Source organism: Pelobates fuscus, chromosome 1, assembly GCF_036172605.1.
Source record: "Pelobates fuscus isolate aPelFus1 chromosome 1, aPelFus1.pri, whole genome shotgun sequence".
NCBI classification, from domain to species: Eukaryota; Metazoa; Chordata; class Amphibia; order Anura; family Pelobatidae; genus Pelobates; species Pelobates fuscus.
This window is the reverse complement of record NC_086317.1, coordinates 39962508-39976383: the sequence shown is the minus strand read 5'-3', so window position 1 is coordinate 39976383 and position 13876 is coordinate 39962508. Positions and strand designations below refer to the sequence as shown.

The 13876-nt window shown below is 40.4% G+C and overlaps 1 protein-coding gene across 2 annotated transcripts in view; it reads left to right on the top strand.

The window, feature by feature from the left end:
- BACH1 (BTB domain and CNC homolog 1) overlaps positions 1-13876 on the top strand; it is a 61655-nt gene that overhangs the window by 31156 nt on the left and 16623 nt on the right. Inside the window, exon 1 of one of the 2 annotated variants that reach the window (XM_063442920.1) lies at positions 1569-1645. The exons of the other annotated variant lie outside the window; for it this stretch is intronic. The gene's annotated coding sequence lies outside the window, so the exon portion shown is untranslated. Of the gene's footprint in view, positions 1-1568; positions 1646-13876 lie in introns of those variants that run through there. 2 annotated transcript variants of the gene reach the window in all.

Sequence of the window (13876 nt, the reverse complement as noted above, 5' to 3'; positions counted from 1 at the left end):
ACGGAAGCAAAGCACAGAGAGATGGACACAGGTTTCTTCAGGAAGGAAGAGATTCTTTATTGGATCACCGATCGGGACTCAGAGGGACTAATGTCACCAAAATACAGCAAGTTCTGAGCCCCGGACAATAGTGCAGGCTCCTTATATAGGCACATAACTCCTCCCATATTAAGCTCCACCCGCACATTCTCTTGACCAATCAATACAAATAAGAATTAACTTCCTGCTTGACCGCATGGTTTGTCCAGCCCAATGGAGGAGGGGAATACTACATCCTGTATTCTCGCACATGCTCCGTACACTACTGATCGTATCTTGCCTCGTGCAACCAACTGATCGATACGTCAGCATATGCACGTACACATGCCACGTGGTAATCTCGGCCTACTAAATTTATTTTTACCGAGATTCCACCACAATTTTTGTGTTCCTGATCCTATAGTGATCCTTTAAATGAAGGACTCCGTGTTCGGCTGAAACAACTCCTAATCTTTTAAAGCTACATTAGGATTTTTCGAAGTAAGAAAATATTTTAAGAGGAGGAGTGCACTAGGAGATATATATATATATTTTTTCTTCATATATTTAGTAAATAACTCAGGTCTCCCAAATCACCGTTCCGCCAAATTGGGGACCGTAGGCAGATATGCCTGAAGTCTGCTTATTCTATTTTCGGTTTAATCGTATGAAATTTGGTGTTTGCGAACTTTAACCCCCCACATCGGTTTCCTGTGAATCGGGATGCCAGTGAGTGGGGTAAAAGTTGACAAGCCAGTGATGCAAATCGTGTCACTGGTGTCAGCCAACGAAGACGTACCCACCTGTCAAAATACTAATATTGTGGTATATTCACCAAACAATGATTTGTGGAGAATACATAATGGAATTGCAACATTCATGCTAAAACACTTTAGATAATCTAAATTTATAGTTTTATAGTTGGAAAAACTGAGCCCAAAATGTCTGATCTAGAGAAATACTCTCTCACGCTGCCTTTTAACCACCCAAGGGCAGAACATGCAGCAGGCATTGTTTCAACACTCTCTGCAGGGTTCTAGTGCCCTGCGTGTAGCGTAGCTGTATCTAATGATGCACCGGTGACAGTTCCCTTGTATTCCCAAACGCTAAACACCAGGGAAGAAAGATGGTGGGATAGGTTCCTAAAAATAGGGACTGTCCCGCTAAAATCATGAGGCCTCCTAATGAAGAACTCTATATACATGACTATTAAATACGTAAATAAATAAATACATTAAATAAAATAGCCATAGTAGAACAATTTTTTCCCACAATTATATTTTGTCTTTTTAGCCTAAAACTTGAAATTCACTTTAAATTCCTGACAGTTCCCATGGTACTGAATAACTGCCCCCCCCCCCCCCCCCAAAAAAAAACACTGCAGGTTGTGTACACAGGTAAATAAGCACTGCATTCTCTGACACAGTTACTGTAGCAGTTCTATGTTACACTGAGAAGAGGCTGAGGAAGTTTGTCCCTGGTGGCGCTCCATAGCTGATGATCTCAGTGTGTGAGGTCAGCAGGCAGGAGTCCCAGGCAGTCCAGGAAGCTGCTGGTACACAAGGAAGGAGAAGGGACTTTGACTTGGAGAGGCAGATCCTGAAATGTGTTTTCCTTCTCTCCTATAGTAAGTGAGCTTTTTTTGGAATTAATTAGTACTCTGTGATGAGTACATCCCTTTTAGGTAATTTAAGGCACACACAGACCTTGTGCTGTGACATGTAACCTGTCTATACAGCCCCATTGCAAACAGAAATCTGCCAGCTGTTTTCAAGGAGTTTTCTTTACATTGTTTTTTATGTTGCTGTGAGAGCTGTGTGTGTGTGTGTGTGTGTGTGTGAATGATTTCAGCTCTTTTTATTGGTAGATCACAATCAATACATAGAAAGTAAACTCATTCAGTAGGTTTTACTGACAGAGAAATGTATCTGCTGATATGCTGATGTGATTCATGTAATATTATTCTACTAATTGTTTTATATGATTTATTTGAATCCCTTAAGAACTAAGCCAAATGTCTAATTTACTAACAAAATCTAAACGTAGAATGTTGATACCTGCTTGTTAAACTGTAATTTTCCTCTGGTGGATTGGTAGTTCACACATGCATCTATCTATCTATCTATCTATCTATCTATCTATCTATCTATCTATCTATCTATCTATCTATCTATCTATCTATCATGACAGGTAGGGTGTCTGTTGCACACACAATAAAGATTACCTTAAGTTACATTTTTCATAAAACTATATTTTTTGCAGCTGGTTCAGCTGAAGTAAAATATATCAAAATAAGTCTGTATACCTCCTGTGCCTATGTTTATAATTCTTTTTCTATGGGGAGGGGAGGAATATGGATTTGGGACATATATATTTGTTTACTACTTTTGACCACCCTCAGGTTTTTTTTTGTTTTGTTTTGTTAACATTTTATTTATTTATTTTCCATTTTATAAATATATCTACATCTAAGAAGAAGTATTTTCAGAACTTATGGATGGGGCAATTACAGGGAGACCCTGGAGCCTGTTCAGTGTGTAGCAGTACTGTACACTGTCAGATCTCAGCATCAGGGGAGGAACACACTCTGTCAGTGGCTTTTGATTACACTGGCAGTATTAAGAAACACATGGTGGCTACTAGGGCAACTCTGTAGAAGTCTCTATAGCCCCTTTGGGCCCTTCCACCGCAGGCCACAAGAGAGACTGTAGGACGTTCCAAGCTGTCCTTAGGCATGTAATGCCCACTATATCTAAGAAAGCATGACATGGCCTAAGGACCTTAAGGGGTTAATATTGCTCTGAAATTAAGCAGTTGTGAATTTGCCTTTTGCAGTAGTAGATCTGATAAAAATATAACTTTTTTCTTTTTTTTACTACTTTTGTTAATTGTGTGATATGTTAGTCACGTTCCCCATGTTTTGCTATGCTTGTAAAACTTTATTGATATAGATTGTACTATGGAGCATGCTGCTTTGTACATGCACACAGAGTTAGGAGTGCTGTGAGCATAAGAAATATGTTTCTCTATACTTACTGTGTAATTAAGCCGTTGACTGTCAAAATAAATTGTGCTATTCATTTTAAATAGGAACTGTATCTTTTCTGACAGTTTTTCAATCCTTTACCCCAGTTAGCTCGGATAAAGAGTTTATTGTTGTGAGGAATGTAACATTCGTGTTCTGTGATAATGCAGCTGGCTTGCTCATGCACACTTTGCATCTGCTTGTAAAGTGCCGCGTAAGCTTATGTTTATACGGACATTCCTTCCATAGTGCAGGTGAATGGGCGTGAATGAGCTTGGGCATGGTGACCGCAGCCTGGCATACAAAATAAATAAAAAATTGAAAAAAAAAAAAATACATCACCTTCACCCATGGCTAGTTTTTACATAACTATTGTTCTCTTGCAAGAATTTGAGAAGTTCTCTTGCAAGAACTATAGTGTGCCTCTTTGATAGAAGCTAGAATTAGGTTCTCTGAACTAATGTAAAACATTACACTGCTAAAGGGTAATCCAGGCGTGAACTTCATGCTCACTGTGCCTAGAGAGGCTGCATCTCTCTTGCAGAAAGAACTTGCCAGCATTTCGGATCTGGATTGCCCTTATGGATGGGATCAGTCGAATATGCAAATGGTATTGGTTCTCTTTCTGATGGCACAAAAGATTTTATGAGACCTGAGCTTGGGACTAACTGAAGGTGAAGCTACTGGGTTTCTCTAAGCTTTTGGTCATTCTCAGAGTTCTCATATTCTGTGTTTTTATTGCATTGATTTTATTTTACACTCACCGCATCAGAACAACAATCAGATAATCGGCAAGGGCAGTTTGCGACGAGGCAGTTGGGTAGTGATGTTTGTACTCTGCTACTGCAGTAGGAAAGCTTTCTTTAAATATCCCAATTTTACAGGGGGCATGGATACAGTCCTTTATGTAGATGTTATACACTGCTCAAAAAATAAAGGGAACACTTAAACAACACAATGTAACTCCAAGTCAATCATACTTCTGTGAAAACAAACTGTCCACTTAGGAAGCAACAATGAGTGACAATCAATTTCACATGCTGTTGTGCAAATGGGATAGACAACAGGTGGAAATTATAGGCAATTAGCAAGAACCCCCAATACAGGAGTGGTTCTGCAGGTGGTGACCACAGACCACTTCTCAGTTCCTATGCTTCCTGGCTGATGTTTGGTCACTTTTGAATGCTGGCGGTGCTTTCACTCTAGTGGTAGCATGAGACGGAGTCTACAACCCACACAAGTGGCTCAGGTAGTACAGCTCATCCAGGATGGCACAGCAATGCGAGCTGTGGCAAGAAGGTTTGCTGTGTCTGTCAGCGTAGTGTCCAGAGCATGGAGGCGCTACATCAGGAGACGTGGAGGAGGCTGTAGGAGAGCAACAACCCAGCAGCAGGACCGCTACCTCCGCCTTTGTGCAAGGAGGAACAGGAGGAGCACTGCCAAAGCCCTGCAACATTACCTCCAGCAGGCCACAAATGTGCATGTGTCTGCTCAAACGGTCAGAAACAGACTCAATGGGGGTGGCATGAGGGCCCGACGTCCACAGATGGCGGTTGTGCTTACAACCCAACACTGTGCAGGACGTTTGCCATTTGCCAGAGAACACCAAGATTGGCAAATTCGCCACTGGCGCCCTGTGCTCTTTACAGATGAAAGCAGGTTCACACTGAGCAGAGGTGACAGAGTCTGGAGACGCCATGGAGAACGTTCTGCTGCCTGCAACATCTTCCAGCATGACCGGTTTGGCAGTGGGTCAGTAATGGTGTGGCATTTGTTTGGGGGGCCGCCCAGCCCTCCATGTGCTCGCCAGAGGTAGCCTGACTGCCATTAGGTACCGAGATGAGATCCTCAGACCCCTTGTGAGACCAATTGCTGGTGCGGTTGGCCTTGGGTTCCTCCTAATGCAAGACAATGCTAGACCTCATGTGGCTGGAGTGTGTCAGCGGTTCCTGCAAGACAAAGGCATTGATGCTATGGACTGGCCCGCCCGTTCCCCAGACCTGAATCCAATTGAGCAAATCTGGGAGATCACGTCTCGCTCCATCCACCAACGTCACGTTGCACCACAGACTGTCCAGTAGTTGGCAGATGCTTTAGTCCAGGTCTGGGAAGAGATCCCTCAGGAGACCATCCGCCACCTCATCAGGAGCATGCACAGGCGTTGTAGGGAGGTCATACAGGCACGTGGAGGCCACACACACACATTTTGACTTGTTTTAAGGACATTACATCAAAGTTGTATCAGCATGTAGTGTGTTGAAATGGGTTGAAAAATTTGATTTCCTTTTTTTTTATTTTTGTGTGATTTTGTTGTCAGCACATTCAACTATGTAAAGAACAAAGTATTTCAGAAGAATGTGTAATTAATTCAGATCTAGGATGGGTTATTTTTGTGTTCCCTTTATTTTTTTTGAGCAGTGTATATAAAGAAGTTACAGTGCAGGCAGCGGTGAATAATCCAGGCAGCTTTCACGTTTCACACTGAAACCGGTGGAGGCATGCAGTTTTACTCTGCAACTACATGCATTTTTGTTTGTTTTGTTTTTTATCCTTTTTGTCTAAATTAGTTTTAAGGGAACACTTATAGAACTATTTTCTAATGGTTTGACATATTTCTACCTCCTCACTGAGCTAAGCTTTGCAGTGCAGGGCTCAGCTCATTGGCTGTGAGTAATCTTTTACACCCTCAGCCAGTGAGTTGGTCTCGCCCAGGAGAGCTAACCGAGCTTTGGATTCTCATTTCTGTCTGTAGTGGAATGGTTATGGTGGTTGTAGTATTCATTTAAATACAATATTACTGTTGCAGAATTTGTTGACATTTTTGAAGTAATAATAACAACCAGGCACTAACTCTTGGGCTGTTTTATATTATTACATTATTTTTTTAAACTTTAGATAAGTTTAGATAAAACTGCTGTCCTAAAAGCCCCAAAAACCCTGCCCTAAACATTTAGGTTCAAATTTAAAGGATACCTGCAATGGCAATGTATGCTCTTTAGAAAAAGCATAACATTTTATCTATACATTGTGTATAGTTTTGCTAGCAAATGTATAGATTGGGAGAAAAACCTATTTTAAAAAAGTGTATTTTTTCCCAGCTGCCAGTCAATGTCTAGGCAATGTCTTATCAGCCAGAGGCATTGGCTGATAAGAGAGAGCAGAAAATACCTCTCATAGGATGTCTCTCTCGTCTCCCAAGCATAGCAATTGCAGTGCTTCTAGTGCCGGCTAGGGAGTCTAAGGAAAAGAGTGACCTCACTCTGTTCCGATGCTGTCACACTGGCAATAAAGCCAGTGTGCCAACATCACTGAAGTTGTTTGCCCTGCTTGGGAATGCGGAGTGGGAATTGGAGGTGGGTGTTGCACAAAGAGTAATGCCCATGAATCGGCGCTGGAACGGAGGTAAGGTAAGTAAATCTCTATATTTTACATGTATCCTTGTGATATACGATGTATTCAATGTACATGGGACCACTTTTACTTTTTAACTACAGATTTTAACTACAGATTCTCTTTAATAAATATTTGATTAGAAAAAGGAATACGTTTATTCATGATAAAATAACTTTAACACTAATAGAAGCAGCTTACTGTTACGCTACTAGGGGTGATTTGGATTGGAACTCAACTGCAGCTTGTAAACTCCCTAATTACAATAGTGAAGAAATGGAGAATCCTTAAGTATCAATACTGTAGCTTTAAGAAAAGAGAATCTCTGGTAACTTGATTCAACCGAAGTTTTAATAAGTGTTAAACTTAAATGAATTGCATTTAGGCAATAATCCAATAAGAAGAAGTGCAAGTAATCAACAACACAAAGTTCATTATTAAGTATTTCTTCAGAGATCCATTAAGTAACATTCTTTAAGTTCATGAGAATAATCTTCAATAGGAACAATAATCAAGTAGCTAAGAATATTTGCAAAGCAAGAACAGTTCATAGTGAATAAGCATGGTGGGAGTTGTCCTTCATGAGATTAGTAACTTGTAGCACTGCAGGTTTGAGTAAGCAAGCATTAGTTCATTAATAAATGGTATAGCAGACAAATAGCTGAAAGATATACTTAAGGTTAATATGGGTAGTCCTCCAATAGTTCAGAGATATGGTCCACTTGTAAAGTAGCAAAGTATCCGTTCTCCAGTAATCCTTTATGGCATGCAGCAATCCTTGCATTTGCTCAAAGGCTGGAACGGCTTGTCTGAGCTTGTGGAGAGGCAAGTCCGGTGGAAATAGCTCCCAGTAGCTGAGCCTGTGGAGCCCGCGGTCTCGCGGAGCCAGCTCACACAATCAATCACCAAGCACCCTCCCTCTGGCCCAGTCTCCCTAAATACCGTCAGAGCTCTGTCAGAGGGGGGCGGGGTCCGGCTCCTCACCGCTGAGTGCCGAACCCGGAAGTGTTACTCCATGACACTTACTAATTTTAAATCATACCTTTTAATGAATTATTAAAGTATTTGTGCCTGGTCAACTACATTTTCCATAGAACTCCAAAGGACAGAGGTTTATATCATATATATAGTACTCCCACTCCAAACAGCTGGAAGACCAGATGGACTAAGAAATAAAATAAATAAATAAAAAAAAAGCCAATTTTTACTTCGACATCAGCTTTCTGCTCCTATTTTATTTATTTATTTTACTACCTTTCAAAAGTAAACCCAGATTTGTTCCAATAAAGGATACATTCAGAATTGTGGTTTTATGTAGCTTTTTGATTCCAGGATTTGTAGGCCAAAGCCCTGTGCAGCTGGAGAGCCAGGGTTAGCCATGATACAGACTTTGGCTCTGCTTTTTTACATAATGTCTACACCCACGACTATCTAACATGCCTAAAGCCAGCATGTTCCAGCTGGCAAGCCCAGCAAAGGGAGTTAAAGTGAAAGCATGCACACTCACATTGTTTGTCTATACGACAGGTAAGCTATATCCTGTCTGACTGGATTTATTGATTGAATCTGTGATGTCACAAGGGGGTGGATATCACTTTAGTATAGCATTTCTCCTTCACATGTGCAGAGGATAGGAATTAGGACTATAATTCATTTACTGGAGCGCTCCATTAAAAAATACAGTTTAATATGTAAATTTATGTATTTTTTTTTTTTTTTTAGTCAGAGGCTTCTCATTAACAGGCTTTGCTTCCAACTGCACTTGGTTACCGATGTCCAACCAAAGAATTGAGAAATATTCAAAGGCATGCAGTATCGGCAAGCACCTACCTCTTAAATTTAGCTACACTAAACTAAATTAGCAGAAAGAAACAACACCTACTGGTTGCCTGATAGCCATGGAAATCAAGCAGGGTTCAATTATAAAAGTGCAGATTTCTATTGAAATGTACTCTTTTATAACATTAAAAAAAGAAGGCACACTACTTGCACATAAAATACTTAAGCGAGTATGTGTGGCGTGTTCACTGAAAGGACACGCAAGGCTGGAGCTGGTCCATTTTTATCTCATAAATCACCTCTTCATTATCCTATAAATCAGTGCGCACAAGATCTGTATGGGCACATCAAGGAATTGTGGGAATTGTAGTTCAATTATGAGCATTTTACCATAGAAAACTAATAGCTGAATAACAATTCCCAGAAATCAAAATGGTGACCTCCAATTATCCGAGTGAAATAAAGAAACCTCTACGTGGGAGGTCGAAAACACAAAAAAAAAAAACCACCAAAAACATTACTATAAATAGAAGTATAAATGTAACCCAGACTACAGCAAACATAGAAAAAAAAGGGCAACCTCAAAATGAGAAAATTATCTTAAGAAATGTATTATTTATTGGTTGCTCCACAGTCATACAAAGTGATTGCAAACTGGATCCCCTAAAACAGGGAAGAGATGAAGTAAGTGGCCTAGTATCCTGCCTTGTTTTAGCCACCGCTGTATACCGTATATACTCGAGTATAAGCCGAGTTTTTCAGCACATTTTTTGTGCTGAAAAACCCCAACTCGGCTTATACTTGAGTCAATTGTCTGTATTATGGCAATTTACATTGCCATAATACAGACAGGGGGCTGTGGGGACTGCAGAGCTCTTACTTACCTCTCCTGCAGCTCCTGTCAGCTCCCTCCTCCTCCGCGCCGGTCCGTTCAGCACCTCTGTCAGCTCCCAGTGTAAGTCTCGTGAGAGCCGCGGGGTCATAGTGCGGCTCTCGCGAGACTTACTGTGTGAGCTGAACGGACCGGCGCGGAGGAGAAGGGAGCTGACAGGAGCTGCAGGAGAGGTAAGGAAGAGCGCCTTGCCAGCCCCCTCCTACACAGTGCCCATCCACTGGACCACCAGGGAGTGAGAGCCCCTCTCCCTGCCATGTATCAAGCAGGGAGGGGGGACGAAAAAAATTATATAATATTAAAATATAATAAATAATAATAATAAAAAAATAATAATTAAATAAAATAAAAAATAATAATAAAAAAGTATTAAAATTATTTTAAAAAAATTATAATAAAATTGCCCAACCCCCACCAATGCTCTGCAACACACACACATCACTCATACACACACACTGCATTCATATACACACACTGCACTCATACACACACACACACACTGCATTCATACACACACACACACACACTGCATTCATACACACACTGCATTCATACACACACTGCACTCATACACACACACTGCATTCATACACACACTGTACTCATATACACACACACTGCACTCATATACACACACACTGCACTCATATACACACACACTGCACTCATATACACACACACTGCACTCATATACACACACACTGCACTCATACACACACACTGCACTCATACACACACTGTACTCATATACACACACACTGCACTCATATACACACACACTGCACTCATATACACACACACTGCACTCATACACACACACTGCACTCATATACACACACACTGCACTCATATACACACACTGCATTCACACACACACACTGCATTCATTATATACACACACTGTAAATAAATATACAATTAATATAATTTTTTTAGGATCTAATTTTATTTAGAAATTTACCAGTAGCTGCTGCATTTCCCACCCTAGTCTTATACTCGAGTCAATAAGTTTTCCCAGTTTTTTGGGGTAAAATTAGGGGCCTCGGCTTATATTCGGGTCGGCTTATACTCTAGTATATACGGTATATTTATACAGTGAAACTCTGTGTTATTATCTCTGTGCCGTTAGTAACATTGTTATTATGAAGTAAAAAAACAAAAAAACAGCTGTGAACGAACCCATGTACAAGCAGGGGGGGCTAACAAAATGGTTGTTGGAAAGTACTATGACTAAAGATAGCAATAATTACCTGGTATATGCTGATTTAGGACAAGAGGAGATTGGGCTAAATATCTATTTATTCTTTCTGGAACTGTAATCAGGGATAATAAATTCAATCATAAACCAAACCACTGTGCATAAAGATTATGGATCCTCCTCCTACGGTACTCTAGGCTAGGAGTGTAATTAGTGTGTTGTATCTAATTGCACCACAGAGCAGATAATCCTTGTAATGTTAAAGGGACATTATTGTCGCCAGAACCACTATAGCTTAATGTTGATGTTCTGGTGTCTATAGTCTGCCCATGCAGTCCTAGCACTGTTAACGCTGCCTTTTCATACAATAGGCGGTGTTTACATTGCTGCCTAGTAACACCTCTACGTGCAATTACTCAGACGGCCACTAGAGCTGCTTCCTATTTCAGTGCTGCTTTGTGTACAGCACTTGTGTTTACCGTCTCCCTGCTCTGCATACAGACACTGAACGCTCCCCACAGCAATGCATTAATACAACACATTTCTATGAGAAGATACTGATTGGTGCTGCGCATGTGCAATAACCTCCCAATGCTTTCTAATGGGAAAGCATTGGATTGGCTGAGGTCCTTAAGATTGATTTTCTCAGCCATGGCGGCTGGACCACCTATGGCTGTACCAGCGTGGTGATGGAGAAAAGGTAAGTAAGCTACCTTTTTAATCCTTACTTAGGAATACCTGGAAGCACCTATATTGGCAAAGATCACTTTAACAAGTCAATAGCTGGTGTGGTTTGTGAACGCAGCCCATAGCTGATCATCATCCTTTGGTATTACTGGCTAAACAGAAATATAAAGGGTTAGGATATATATATGATATATAATAATAGCTAGTCTGGTTTAGGTCACTGTCTCAAACACAGTAATTAGTGTACCTCAGCCTCAAATGAACCAAGTAGCTTACTGGTGCATGGAGAAAAAAATATGGTGTACTGATATACCTCAGTTACCGGAAGCCTATTTTACTGATGTCTCTGTATCAATGTAACAATCATAAACGGGGAGCCTTCCACAGCTACACACACAGGTCCCTGCCTAGGCTCAGCAACAGCTGCTGCAAGCTAATTTTTCAGATACATGCATGTTTTGGGGTGTATCTATTAAATTGCTAAAAATGTATGTATACATGTTACAGTGTAATGGTCCTTGAATACCTTAGCAGCGGGGCGAATGTTTTTTTTTTTTTGGACGACCTTCTAGCAAGAACTTACTGCAAATATTGAAGGTTGCAGTCATTCAGCTTGCAGTGTGAAAATTGTTATAACCTTTTATAACTTTTATTCCCTGATTAGTTTGGTAAAAAAAAAAAAAAAGTGGGTGTTATTCATTAAAACAGGAACTTTTAAGAGTTAGAAGAGGGAATTGAAACTTTTATCTCAAAATAGTTTAACTGGGAAAATCACAAACTTTTTCGTTACACTATAGTTTCTTTTGGTCCCCACCCTCCCTCGTGTCCCCCAAGCTCAGAAAGGGTTAATAAACCCTTTCTGTACTCTTGGTGCGGGGTCATCGCTTTGCCTCCTTTGAAGTCATCCAATGCGCATGCGCGCCGAGCACTACAGGCGCATTAGGACCTCCCCATATGAAAGCATTGCTGCAATGCTCTCCTATGTGGATTTAACTGACGCAGGATGACCTCCTGCACAGCGGGAGGACATCCAGCTTCAGTTAGGCGACTAAAAATCGCCTAGCAAGCAGGAAGTTATTTTAGTGACTGTATGATAGACCGCCACTAGAGGCAGTCTTAGTCCTGCAATGTAATTACTGCAGATTCTCTGGAGATACAATGATTTACATTGCAGGACTTAAGGGGACTGGGAAGTTGCACCCAGACCACTTCAATGAGCTGGAGTGGTCTGGTTGCCTATAGTGTCTTGTAAGTGAACCAGGAAGTACATCAGTAAGAGGGGAAAAATGCCAAGACAAATATTTCAAGTGCAACTGTTACATTTGAGACCTTAAAAGGCAATCTAGACTTTAAAATCACCCCAACATTTCTCATTCTTCACTATTTATTACACCCAACCTCTAATCAATATATCAATTAGCACTAAATTTACTACATCATAATATAGTGATTTCAGTAGTGGTGTTCCTTATCTTGGGCAAAGTATTTTGTACTTATTCAGCCCCATTACCCATCCCATCTACAATTTCACTTGTTTATGCACAAACGTGCATTATAGTGAGCTGATAATTAACTTGGGTAATCTCTTAGTTATTTACCTATGGTTGGTATACACGTATACCTATTTCTAGGAAACGTGGTCATTCCTTGCCTTATATAGCCCTCACTGCTTTTTTTTTACCCAGCTGTTACCTTACAACAGCGATGAGGAACAATGGTGCCACAGATGTTTGTGTACTATATTTCAGAGGACTTGCTGAATAAAAAGAAGTGTGCTGTAAAATCTGTTTCCACTCTCCAGACTATGATTCATCTGCATAAAGTAAGAATAGTTGCACAATATGGCTGTTAACACATACTCTTTCATTCTAATACGATTAAGTTTATAAAGAAAAAAAATTAAAACTCTCTTGAACTCTCCTATATTTGATGGAAGTCATTAAATTTGACTTGTGTTGTCCTTTATTTTGTTTTTTGTTTTTTTGACAATCTTTATTTGGTTTTTAATTTGTAAAGAAACAGCCATAGAAGATGGGAAAAAGAGATTCCGATACAGACATATGAAAATAAAAATATATAACAAAAGGGAGGACGTGGGGGATTATACATGTACAATACTCGTTAATGCCCCATGAACCAGTGATGTGGCACGTACATGTGTGCGGATCCGAGAAACACTATGCGTACAGTAGAGTAAGTTCAATAGACATTGACTCATCCCTGTTGGTAAGGCCCAAGTGTATTTGTTAAACCAATCGAAACTAACTTGACTAGATCCATATTAACAGGGCCAAATGAGTCACCTTGTATTGTGTGAAAAGAGAAGAAAAATATTTAAATATAGATGAGAGGATGTGTCCTCAGTGCCTTCCGAAAGCATATCTGCCCTTGTATAGCCATCTTGCTTGTATATGTCCCATCAATAATAGACAGAGAACATACATTTGTACTTGTAGAATAAGAAGGGACCAGGTAGGGTTAGTCGTAATCGCCAGCACTGGTATTCTAGAGTCTTTCTATCAAGAGTTTTCGGCACATAAACATTTTGCCAGCACAATGGCAGCTGAAAAGGTGGAAACAAAATACCTTCTAGGAGATATTTGGAAGTAGTCTGTTCCAATGGGGACATAATGCAGATTACTAACAGTGGGGGTTATAAAGCTAAATGGTACCGCTCCCCCCTCGCACAACCCCCAGTGTATGTTATAAAGTCCAAGATCAAGAACGTTTGTAGAAGTGCATGGTGTAAAATGGGACATGATACTCTGTCCCCCCAGGAAGCAATGAAAAACTAGCTGGTTATACACCATGAGTGGAACTAACAACTGAAATTACAGGTCTCCAAAAGCGGTACCTCCAAAGAACCAGTAGTTGCATATGTGTGCAG